The sequence below is a fragment of the Canis lupus genome, chromosome 36 (assembly GCF_011100685.1).
Source record: "Canis lupus familiaris isolate Mischka breed German Shepherd chromosome 36, alternate assembly UU_Cfam_GSD_1.0, whole genome shotgun sequence".
Lineage (NCBI taxonomy): Eukaryota > Metazoa > Chordata > Mammalia > Carnivora > Canidae > Canis > Canis lupus.
Genome location: NC_049257.1, coordinates 29781270 through 29794316, shown reverse-complemented (window position 1 = coordinate 29794316; position 13047 = coordinate 29781270). Strand labels below are relative to the sequence as shown.

General features: G+C 45.9%; 1 protein-coding gene and 1 long non-coding RNA gene across 4 annotated transcripts in view; one reads left to right on the top strand and one right to left on the bottom strand.

Moving 5' to 3' along the window:
• Window positions 1-13047, top strand: part of CALCRL (calcitonin receptor like receptor) — a 100196-nt gene that overhangs the window by 37559 nt on the left and 49590 nt on the right. Inside the window, exon 3 of one of the 3 annotated variants that reach the window (XM_038585067.1) lies at window positions 4688-4858. The exons of the other annotated variants lie outside the window; for them this stretch is intronic. The gene's annotated coding sequence lies outside the window, so the exon portion shown is untranslated. The remainder of the gene's footprint in view (window positions 1-4687; window positions 4859-13047) is intronic. 3 annotated transcript variants of the gene reach the window in all.
• On the bottom strand, window positions 3142-4965 carry LOC111094189. Its single transcript, XR_005384894.1, has 3 exons — window positions 4779-4965; window positions 4032-4091; window positions 3142-3755 (listed from the first exon to the last, which is right to left on the bottom strand). It is a non-coding gene; the product is annotated as an uncharacterized LOC111094189 (long non-coding RNA).

Here is a 13047-nt window from a genome sequence, read left to right as displayed (position 1 = left end):
ATCCTTCTCACCTCTCCTAAGACGTACATGGGAACAGAGCGAATTCTGGGTTGGCCTCTGTGACACTTCATACCTCTTGAGACGTAAATCAAAGTTTTGTGTGTGTCAGCACAACAAGTTATGGCTTCAATCAAAAAGATTATTTCAAAATCAGGCCAATGACAACTACTTTGTGCAGTTTTCTATCAGAATTGCTGATGAGGAGAATAATTTCTTATTCTTAATCCTTATTTCTTAATCCTAATTTCTTATTCTTGATCCTTATTTGCTGGAAAGAGTTTGCCCCAAATCTGCGTTTATCCTTTCTGATGAAGTTTTGGAATATAGGTGAGGTTTGGTGGATGAGGTCCGGAGCCCACGACCAAGATGGCTTTGGTGCAAAATGGTGGTTTTGTTGAAGCCTGAGGACTGGGCGTCAGGCTGGAAGAGCCCCGGGGTTGTGAGGGGAGGCTGAGCATATCGCTGGGCGTTGCGGGAAGTAAGGAATGGGAGGTTTTCAACAGAATTTCTGTAAGCTAAAAGGACCGACAGGATATGGGAGGCCTTGCCCTGGTCAAGTTAATTTGTTCATCTCCCGAGTGAAGCATTAACACTAAGAAGGTCGGGAGTTCCCTGCTGGAAGTGAGGTTATTGATAAGAATACTTTTTTTCTCGTAATTCACCAAGACATTTTGTGAACGGAGGGAGACTCCAGTCCATAGGACTATAATCTCTGTAAGGTAACCCTTTGTCTTTCCTTTCCCCTCGCGTTAGGGCCGCCAGGGGTGCCTGAGGAATGTCCCGCACATCCCCCCGGGGGTGGGGGTCTTTGTGGGGTCCTCAGCTGGCCTCCTGTTCCCTCCTCCCTTTTGGTTTGTGAGTAACAGTGTTAAGTAAGATCATGGTCCTCCAACGTCCCCTTGCCTTCCTCTTATGGGAGGGGACAGAAAGAATTTATTTGGTAAAAATGTAACAATGACAGGTAGCCCAGTCATCAGATGGAGCAGTTACCTTGTAAGATTTCAGATAGAAGAGCTGATCCGAATCACGTGAACTAATAGATGATGTCAAGGAAGACAATGAATGTTGGAATCTCTGAAATGGGAAATTCTGATATTTCATTTCCTGCTTTTCTCTCTCCCTGTCTTTTGTTATTTTTTTTTTCCCACCTCACTTCCCTTTTGGGGTAGCCTTTGGGTCCCACACTCGGGGGCTAGTTCTCTCCCCCTGCCTCCATCCCTCCCGCTCTCGTGCCCTCTCCCTCTCCCTCACAGTCCCTTAGAACACAATAATACTGTCCTCCTTGGTCCAGAGGAAAACCCTGGCCTTAACTAAGATTAATTCCTCAATCAAAACAAATGAGCTTGAAAAGCTGATCCAGGGAAGGGAGGGAGGGGGGGAAATCTTTGCTGCTTAAAACACTTTCCCAGGATTTCAGGGATGTGACCCATCATTGTTTGGTAAACCGAGTCAACTAAAGGCATTCACATGTAAAACACTGCTTTACAAAGAGCTCTCAGTGGCTGGTGCAGCCTTGGGACTTGGGGCGGAAGTCGGGGAGGAAGAATAGGGGAGGACAGACCGTTAGCTGAGTGTAAACACTTTATGGGATCTGAATTAATTTATGTGCGCTCTCTTTAAAATATAATTGCTAAAAATAAAAAAATAAAAATAAATAAATAAATAAATAAATAAATAAATATAATTGCTACTCAATTTTTAGGGAAGAATTTAGGAAAAAGCAAATTACGGATCTCCATGAAACATTTTAATTATGAACTGTACGGAGCATGGAAAACGAAAGGCTAACTTAAAAATGTTAAAGAAAACTGCATTTTTAATCTCTTTTTTTCTTCTTGGTCTAGCTATTGTTATTCTTTAGCTATCCCTGGAGTATAATCACCATCCACTACACAGTGATTAAAACGCTTAATTTCTTTTACTCAAATTGTATTGGTAGCTTTTCTGAGATGGGGGAATTTGTAGATGAATTATAGTAAAATATAAAAATTGTTCTGGATTATCACAAGAGCAAAGAAAACTAAAACTAGGTGCAGAAGAGAGTTTTTAAATTTTCAGTTGTACAGAAAATAGTCCAGTGCAAGGTTATAGTGAATTCATTTATTTATTTCTGCAGGAGGCCTTTGAGCTTCTGTATCATCATCACTTTTTGAAAGGAAGGTACACAGTACATGATAGAATTTTATGAGCATCATATTAGCATTATTTTGCAAACTGTAATATTTGGTTGTCTGTATATCTGAAATAAATTAGTGGAGAAAAGTTCCTTTTTTTTAGCTTGGCCTTCAATACTTAATATATTTGCATTGATATCTATATATATCTTGAATATAATAACAGTATTTTCCACTCAGAACAATAGAACTAAAGAACAAAAAAGAACCTTAAGAATCTAGTTCAATAGCCTTATTTTACAAGTAAAATACAACTGAGACCACCAAAAATAAATAGGTTTGCTCATATATATATATGAGCCAAGACAAGAGTGTACAGAGGTGAGAATATAAGTAACCTGAATGCACTATGTGCAAGAAGCCTTGGGTCACATCTGCTGCTACAACCAGCCCTCTCTCCATTTCCTCTATAATACTCAGGTTTGGTTAAAATTTGAACCCTGGGTTTGTTCATATTCAACCAGATGCTACTTGAATTTTTTTAAAGTGACATTTTACCTAAATACGCTTACTGCCAAGGAAAGCTTTAGTATCAGTCTATGTCTATATCTCATGGTATCCCAGTTCTCACCTTATGCCCAAAGACTTCTCAACTCTTTTATTTTTAGATCTGGATTTTTTTTTTCTCTTAGAATACAAAAGTCAATGCTGTCATAAATTTCTAGGATTAACAGGAAAAAATATCCTACTAAACTTGTAAACATGCACCATTTACGAATTAGAATAGTTCATTTGAAACTATTCGTAACTTCCCCTTTTTGATTGCCATGATGTAGTCACGTACCAATCTTTAAAAATTTTTTTCAGAAGAATGAGAGAAGACTTTTTTGACTAGTTTAATAGTGTTTTTCTTTCTTTTACAAATGGGTGGGACAGGCATGCGTGGCCTGATGGGTCAGAAGGATGTGTGACCCTCCATCTCCAGGTTGGGTGTTCGAGGTCCACAATGGATGTAGAGATCATTAAAAAAAATAAAATTAAAACAATTAAAAACCCCAACAAACAGAAAAACAAGTGGATGGGATAAACCATCCTAAATTTTCTTTTAGCCTTCCTAAATACACATGAATTTTATTGTGATCAGTTTTTGTAAATCATTAAAATAATGGTAACTTTTAGAACTATGGATACACTTGGTAATGGGTATTGTTTACTTCTTCATGAAGAAGGACCAATACTACGCACCAGGTGAGGCCGTGGAGACCTGGGGATCAGGAAAGCAAGGCCCCCCACTTAGCCCTCACATTTAGTGGGGAAGATGAGGGATGGGGCCTCCCTGAGGCCCGTGTTGTAAGGTGCCGGATGGGGACGCCTGCAGAAGGAGCATGAAGCACAGGGTGGAAGAGGCAGGACGTGGGGGCGACTGTGGGATAAGCCCAGAGAGGGCTTCTTAAGGACGCGGGGAAGGCCACGTCCTGCAAGGACACTCGTGAGATCCTTCATAAAGCCTTATTAGCTTCATGGCATAAAATAGCTTATTTTTTCCCCAAAAAACTCTACTCTTTTTACATCAGACTTGAAGATTCTCCAGTTGAGTAGTCACCATGTATTTTTAAGGATGTTGATTCCATCAGTCCTTCCCTGAGTAGGAAATAAAACAGGAAACAGGTCCTATCTTCTCATTTAGCTCCTCCTCCTTCTCCCTCTCAATCTCATTCTCTCTGCCCACCCCCCCCCCCCCCCACACACACACACACACTGCAGAACGGGACCAAACCACATTCATTTAAGAGGCTTTTTTTGTTGCTTATTTTAAGTACTCTCCGTGGCACTACAAACAATGGTTAAAAACCCATAGAAGGCAACCAAGGATATTAGGCTCCCCTATACCTCCTCTTTTTTCCTTCTCTTTCTTACCTACTGTTACGCTCTCTCGTCCAGAGGCGGAGTCCTCCTAAGATGCACTTCATGATGAGGCTGGATAGCAGAAAATTTGTTTCATTTGTAAACAGAGTACTCTGTGTATCTTCACTAAAGAATTTATTCCCAATTTTAAAATTTTTTTTTTAAATTGGGATTTTAAAAAAATTCCAATTTTTAAAAATTGGGAATAAATTGTTTCCTACAAGTAATTTTTCCTGTTTTCCTACAAGTAATTTTCATAAAATACTAAGAACTAACTCAAAATATATGCAATTTTACACAAGAAAGTAGTGTTTAGCTCAAAAATCATTTTGTTGTTTTATTATTTCTTTGCCACACACAGACATACCAACTTTTTATTCCCCCCCCCCCCCCTTGGGAGGATGGTGGGTGGCCCAGAATCAAGCCCTGACAGTAAGAATGAAGTGATAAAGCCCAACTGCTTCACAGCCCCGCACTGGCACTATTTTACAGTAAGGGACCACATTACGGTTTAAAACACAAAACAATGAATTTCACTAATTATTAACAGTATTAATTCAATCATTTTAGTTGTTTTGTGTGTGTCCTTATGCTGTATTTTGGACGACGAAATAGGCTTATTCAAGAGCTGCTGCAGGCTTTTCTTTCCCTGACCTTGAGCCTCTTAGGTTTTGCACCTGCCCCGTTTATCTGCGACTACTGACCCCTGGCCTCGCCGGCCGTTAGCGGGCAAATAAGACCCAGCAGCTGATAACGCACCGGGTGGCCCGGGCCGGCGTGTGCAGAACATCAAAGCCTCGGCTTCCGCCCGCGGTGAAGAGCGATGGACTGAACCGCAGGTGTGTGTTCACCTGTTAGAGGGACGTTGTAGCACGTGGAGGAAGGCGCCTCCTCCGGGGCGGGCTGCAAAGGCCTGGTGGGAAGGCGGCGGCCGGGGGGACCTCGAGCTGACCTCGCCCGTCACCCCCTCCCCCCCAGATGCTCCCAGGGGCCCCGGGAGACCTCGAGCTGACCTCGCCCGTCACCCCCTCCCCCCCACAGATGCTCCCAGGGGACCTCGAACTGACCTCGCCCGTCACCCCCCTCCCCCCCAGATGCTCCCAGGGGACCTCGTGCTGACCTCGCCCGTCACCCCCTCCCCCCAGGTGCTCCCAGGGGCCCCGGGGGACCTCGTGCTGACCTCGCCCGTCACCCCCTCCCCCCAGGTGCTCCCAGGGGCCCCGGGGGACCTCGTGCTGACCTCGCCCGTCACCCCCTCCCCCCAGGTGCTCCCAGGGGCCCCGGGGGACCTCGAGCTGACCTCGCCCGTCACCCCCTCCCCCCCACAGATGCTCCCAGGGGACCTCGAACTGACCTCGCCCGTCACCCCCTACCCCCCAGATGCTCCCAGGGGCCCCGGGGGACCTCGTGCTGACCTCGCCCGTCACCCCCTCCCCCCCAGATGCTCCCAGGGGCCCCGGGAGACCTCGAGCTGACCTCGCCCGTCACCCCCTCCCCCCCAGGTGCTCCCAGGGGCCCCGGGGGACCTCGAGCTGACCTCGCCCGTCACCCCCTCCCCCCCAGGTGCTCCCAGGGGCCCCGGGGGACCTCGAGCTGACCTCGCCCGTCACCCCCTCCCCCCTGCGGGGACCCAGCCCTCGCTCCAGGGACAGACACCCTCGGGGCCAGCGCGCAGGTGCGGGTGCAGGTGCGGGTGCAGGTGCGGGTGCAGGAAGCGGCCCCCCGGGCGTGAGGCTCACGGGCCCCAGGTCACCTCGGGAGGCGCTGAAGCCTTAATTTTCCTCCAAGAAAAAGAGTTGGGCTTATTAGGTCCCCAGGGAGGCTCGGTAAATCCGGTTTATTTTTAATTTCATCAATGAGTTCGCCCTGTACATACATTTTTCTTTCCCTTTAACGGGGAAAACAAATCCGACTTCAGTGGACAGATTCCACACTTGAGTTTCTTTGGGAAATCGTCTGCGTCCTCGGGGATTTTGCGTTTTCGTGACGCCGCAGGGTGGGGGCGGCCGGGCTGGGGCTGGGGCTGGGGCTGGGGCTGCGGCTGCGGCTGGGGCTGGGGCTGCGGGCGGGCTCCTGGGGCGCGGACTGGGGGGGGCGAGGGGGGAGGGGGTACAGGGGGGAGGGACGGGGGGCTCAGCGCGGCCTGCTCTGCTCCTGCTCTGCTCCTGCTCTGCTCGGGCCCAGGTTCAGAAAAAGTGCCTGACACGACAGTTTAGCAGGAAAGCAGCTATTTTAAAAGTCTTCTGGGAACATGTTTGTGCAACAGGAAAAAACACACAATTGGGTCGATAGCGGCCGCCGCGCGTGGCGGTGCTCAAGGGCCGCGGGCCCTCCGGCCTCAGCCCTCCCTCCCTCCAGCCTCCGCCTACCCCCTCCGCCTCCTCCTTCCAGCCTCCCCGTCCCCCCTCCAGCCTCAGCCCTCTCTTCCTCCAGCCTCCCCCTCCCCCCTCCAGCCTACACCTCCCGCCTCCAGCCTCCCCCTCCCCCCTCCAGCCTCAACCCTCCCCCTCCGGCCTCCCTTCCCCCCTCCAGCCTCAGCCCTCTCTTCCTCCAGCCTCCTCCTCCCCCTCCAGCCTACACCTCCCGCCTCCAGCCTCCCCCTCCCCCCTCCAGCCTCAACCCTCCCCCTCCGGCCTCCCTTCCCCCCTCCAGCCTCAGCCCTCTCTTCCTCCAGCCTCCTCCTCCCCCTCCAGCCTACACCTCCCGCCTCCAGCCTCCCCCTCCCCCCTCCAGCCTCACCCCTCCCCCTCCGGCCTCCCTTCCCCCCTCCAGCCTCAGCCCTCTCTTCCTCCAGCCTCCTCCTCCCCCTCCAGCCTCCCCCTCCCCCCTCCAGCCTCCCCCTCCCCCCTCCAGCCTCAGCCCTCCCCCTCCGGCCTCCCTTCCCCCCTCCAGCCTCAGCCCTCTCTTCCTCCAGCCTCCTCCTCCCCCTCCAGCCTCCCCCTCCCCCCTCCATCCTACACCTCCTGCCTCCAGCCCCCCCTCCCCCCTCCAGCCTCAGCCCTCCCCCTCCGGCCTCCCCCTCCCCCATCCAGCCTCCCCCTACCCCTTCCAACCTCCCCCTCCCCCCTCTAGCAGCACAGACTTAGTCCCGGGAGGGAACCCTGACACGGAGCCCTGTGGGGTGGGCCCGCAGGCCCAGGGACAGGACAGGTGAGGGCGCACCCATCCCCGTCCCCATCCCCGTCCCCGTCCCCGACACCCTCCCCGCCCCGCGGGACCTGGGCCAGGGCCCCCTCGCTCCTCGTCCCGACCCCAAGTGGTCCCGCTGCTGCTCCCCGGGGGGCGGGCGGGCCTCCCCGCCTCCAGCAGCCTCTACGCGGACCGGGGTTCCCGGACTCTGCTAAGTAGTCGTGTCCCCACCCGTTACTCTTACTCTCACTTCTAGCCTGCGTGGTTACTGTCTTGCTGCAGGTGCTTGGAAGTCACCGGAGCCCCCACTGGTCTCCCTAGCGCTGCCCTTGCCGCAGCCTTTGGCTTAATCCTTCCGCTCTGTGAAAGGAAAACCTTGCCAAGAGCCCTACTGCTTAAGGCCCCCACTACTACTACCACCATCACTGCCATCACTACCACCACTACCACCACCATCACGGCTACCATCACTACTACCACCATCACCGCGGCCACCCCCCCACCAGCACCACCACCACTACTACCACCACCACCATCACCACTATCATCACTACTACCACCAGGACTATGACTACCACCATCACTATTACCATCACTACTACTACTACCCCCACCGCCACCACTACTACTACCACCATCACCACCAACACTACCACTACTACCACTACCACTACTACTACTACCACCACCACCACCACCACCACCACTACTATTACTACTACTATTTTTTGTAGTGGACTTAGCAAGTCTTTGGAATACATGTCATTCATCCGCAGGGTGGTACCCATAGCAGACATCAGTGATGGATCATCAGCGCCTGTCACTGAGTCTAGACCTAAGCTGGTCGCTGCTGATCAGGGTCCCACTTGCCACCACAGCAAATCAGAGAGGCATTCTACCCAAACATCTCTAGCCTTAAACAGCATTAAACAAAACCTCCTCGATGTGACCAAAAAATACCATCTCCAGTCTGCCTCCCTGTGTCTCTGGAAGGCCTAATCACTTGTGTACCTGCATCTTTAAACATCTGTCACTTCAAATTACTGATTTTTAAAAACTGCACTCAAGCGTCCTATTCTTTATGTCTCTCTCACTCTCTCCACGTGCGTCTGCACGCACGCACACTCACACATAAATCACTCCCATGTAGGACGCATCATTCCATTTGATCAGACACTAAAAAGACATTTATTGACTTCCTGTAGCACTCCGTCATCCATATTTGTGCACACCTATTCTTCTAAGGTTTTAACCATCTCTCAGAGCAAAAATTAAAGCACCTCTGGATCCCCAGCACGTAACATTCCTTTGGGAATATACTAGGTTCTAAGTAAATGTTTACAGTAAATGAATACATGAATATATTAAAAAATACAAAGATGGAACTATGTTTAATGGTTGTAAGAAATAGAGATCCTGTAAAGGAACACATTTCAGTATTCTTGGAGTATCTGGGTGGCTCAGTTGGTTCAGTGTCTGCCTTTGGCTCAGGTCATGATCCTGGGGTCCTGGGATCAAGCCCCATGTGGGGCTCCCTGCCCAGCGGGGAGTCTGCTTCTCCCTCTCCCACTGCCCTTACCCCCTTGTGCTCTGTTTCTCAAAAAATTTTTTAATTTTTTTTTAGTATTAAAACATTCTGTTTACTTCCTTAGAAAAATAATGGAAAATGTGGTTAATTTTAAATAAAGTGTGCATTTGCCTGAGACACACCCCATTGACTTTTCTCTTTCCTCCCGCCCTCTTCCTTCCCCCTCCTTTCCTCCCTATTTTCCATCCTTCTTTCATTTTTTTATTTTGCCTAGTAATAACTTCATAGAAGGAAAATAGTTGGGATGTAAGCTTTTTTTAAAAAAGATTTTTTTGATTGATTTGAAAAACAGCAGAGTGAGTGAGAGAGAACATGAGTGGGAGAGGGACAAAGGATGTAAGCTTTTTAAACTTGGGTTAATTTCTAAGAATGACTGAACTAAGTTTCATTCCCTAGCTTTCAGCTGGTTGGCCTCATTTTTTAAAATAGGTTTTTTTCCATATGGCAAGGTAGCATGAATGCCTCAGGATGATAGATAGCCCAATAACCTTGTCCCATGCAAATCCCTAGAAATTGAAAATCTTCCCTGATAAGTCTAGTAGAAACGTCCCAGAGAGAATGCTGATGATGTAGCTTGACTGCATTTCCATGCCTAGACCGACCCAAGTCAGAGGATTACGCTAATCTGACCAGATTTCAGTGACTTCCCACCTCTGTGACCAGGAGGACAGACTCACTTGAACCAGAGGGAATAGATTTTCTACTGGAAAGTGGGGTGCATTTTATCAGAGAAAAAAGATATTGTTCTGGATCAACAGTATCTTCAGAGTTCCTGTGGTTCCCAAATGCTGAAATATACCAGGAGGTACTGCATAAATTTGATTTGTTAAGAAAAATTGAAAGCTCCAAATAACAGAAATACAACTTTGATGATGAACTGCTACGTTAAGTTAAAATTCCAAGGGAATTATATGTTTTCTGATTTTATTGCCTTTGGAAGAAAACATGTTTTCACATGGAATTTGACTCCTGACTTTGTAAAAGGGAAATAGGTGTAAAGCTCTTCATCCAAAGAGCTGGAAAGATATATTTTGTTTCTATGCTCTTTGAGCAAGCAATTCTTTCCATATTAGATCTCCTGGAGGGAGAGTGTTTCCATCAAGTACAAAGCATTTTTTTTTTTTTCAGTATCCCTCCCACCTTTTACTAATTGGGCTGAGATTTGGCCCCTTGCCTCTTTCAAATAAAAAGAAGGTGACCAAAATCACCGGAAAATGGCTAATCATGCCCACAATGGGAAAATTATTCCCATGAGCACATACTTCAGAGTGTAAAATGAAGCCCCAAATTTAATCACAATTTTATCTGTCTTTAATGGCTATTCAGCTATTCAACCTGGAATGTTCATTAGATAAGCAAGTAAACATAGAGTCAATATATATATATATATTCTTTTTTAGTTCCAATATGGTGTCAGTAAAGGCTATCATAGTCAACCTAAGACTAAACTCAAATTTGGGAGATTTTAAATCTTGTTTTTAATTGGATTAGCATGCTATATTCTTTAAGATGCAACTATTTGATTACAATGCATAAAATTTGCTAGAGCTTTAGTTTATAGAAGTTCAATATGAGGAGATATGCAGTTATATTAACTAAATGGACATCATATTTGGGAATATGCTTACCATTCACTTTGATATTTTCATAACTGACTTCAATGACAGAATTAAAAAACAAACATTTTTTTCTAAAGCAGATGATAAACTGACAATGCATATGACCAACCCCTTGGAATATAGGGTGTTTTTCACTTACCTTGAAATATAGAATAAATTCTCACTTACAATACTGTAGAAATTGTGGCAAATAACTGAAAAAAAGGTGTATAAGCTTACTTACACTTCCAAAAATTTTAATGTGCTATAACAATAATAACAATAAAAACAATAGCTGACTTTACTGAATTCTAAAATGTCTATGGACATTATCTCATTTCATCTTCACAATAGCCTTCTGGTGTCGGGGCTACTTTGCAAATGAGAGAACTAGTCTTACAGAAGTTAACTTGAAAGTGGGAGGCTGAGTTGGGTTTTCAAATCAGAATTTGTAGCCAGTACAACTCCTGCGTCCACCTATCACAGTTGCCCCTCTATTAGGCTAATTATTAAATATTAGTTGGATGTTACTTTATTTGACCGTCTCCCTGGAAGAGGGAAAGCTGTGTCATTGGTTAGTAGGACAATATCTATAATATGTATTTTCTTAGCATGTGGAATTTAATAGTTGTAGTTGAGCTCAGATGTCTCTTCAAAAGTAAAACAGTTTCTGGAGGCTTTTATTGGCTTTTTAAAATTGGCTATTAGATGTGCTTTTATATACGAGGTCATTCATAAGATTCTGATGAATTAAATGTAATCATCTTCCTTGCCATTTCATTGATTACCTTGTTGAGTTTATGCATTGTGGATCATTCCCTAAAATGCCCTGTGATTTCTGGAGCTATATGATTAAAATTCTTTTTTAGGGATCCCTGGGTGGCGCAGCGGTTTGGCGCCTGCCTTTGGCCCAGGGCGCGATCCTGGAGACCCGGGATCGAATCCCACGTCGGGCTCCCGGTGCATGGAGCCTGCTTCTCCCTCTGCCTGTGTCTCTGCCTCTCTCTCTCTCTCTCTCTGTGACTATCATAAATTAAATAAATAAATAAATAAATAAATAAATAAATAAATAAATAAATAATTCTTTTTTAGCCCATGTCATTTCCTTTAAAATGCAAAAGAGATAAAAACCCAATGTATCTCAAATTCTAGTCCAGGAGCATGTAGGCTGTTATAATATGTTGATGACAATAAGTGTAGCTTAGCTTAAATGAACTAATCAGATCCCATTCTGAAGAAGTCTGGAGGGGGCGGGAGGCTTTATGAAGAAGTACGTTGGCTTTTCTAATTTTAGTTTTCTGCAGTGGAGAAGAGAAAACTAGACTTGCCCCAAATGGCCTTTCAAAAGTAAGAATAGCTCTAGAAAGACGCAGCATATGAAGAAGTGAAATCAGGATATGATTTCTTTTGGCCTGAAGTACCTTTTCCCTGAATTCTTATGCAGCAAAGGAAAAAATCATGGGTCTTGGTTCCACTGCCTTAGATTCAAATGCAAATTCCTCTGGGCCATTAGTAGGAGGAGCCCTAGGGAATGTCTTCCTGAGCCAGAAGATACAGTGTCAGAAATGGGTTGGTTTCCAGGATATTTTGATTTGGATTAAGCTTAAACAAAACTATTCCTCCTGTCTTTTACATAAATTTTGAATCCTTACTCAGGGTTCAAATGATCATATCCTACTCTTTCATTTTACCAATGAGATACCCGGGAAGGTATGTACCTTGCTCAAGCTCATTGAATGGCAACATATTGACTGAGCACCAGGACTAAGTTCCTGTCTCAAATGTTGGTGAAATCTCCCCTCATTAGAACCTTATGGACTTAGTAGTATGGACTCTGTCTAAAAGTAATGAACTCATTACTGTTCTCCAAAATGATAAATATTTTTGTTGAGGAATCCTAACATTCACTTCCATCTCCTGACACAACTCGGTGAAAGTAGATGCTCAATAAATAGGGTATGATGAGTAATTGAATTTCTAGAAGTATTTCTTAAATTAAAACTCATGTATTTTTTTTTTTTTTTCCTCATGTGGTTTTTAATCTTGGTACTTTACCACAATGGCAAGTCTGGGTCGTGAAGCTGTTTACTAATGTAAGTTTAAAAAAGGAGTAAAAATATCCCAACTTCCCTAAGAAAATGAATCAAAAGGGGGAATTGCAGGAGAAAGAAATGTAAATGTGCCTGATAAACGAAAGTGAAATGAAATGTGAAAATTGCATGCTTTGGTGAAATGAAATGTGAAAATCGGATGCTTTGGCAAAATAACTGAGTAAGCAAAGACAGAGATGTATCCTACAGCACTTTTTTTAGCCTTAACTATCTAAAAAAAAAATGGCTCAATTCTCTCCATCAGTACAGTTGGGCTGTCGGGCTTCAGATGTAGAGCTGGAGAGTCTGAGTTCTTAGGTTGGGGGTTAAGCCCTAAGCATCTGGTTGCCCTTGGCCAAGTCACTAAGATGTTTGCTGGAATTCCCTGGTTCATTCCATCGAGGTTGACATTGCCATGACTAATTAATATTACAGCGTAATAACGAGAGGAGCAACAGCTAGTGCTTACTGGGTGCTTATTAGAAGTTCTTTACATCTATCACCTAATTCAGCGCTTGGAACAACTCGACGAGATGGGTTAGGATAAAAATCCTAGGCAACACTGACCAAGCCACTGTTTGTATCCTCCTTGTCCTGTCGGAAAACAGGCGTAGTGAGTCCAG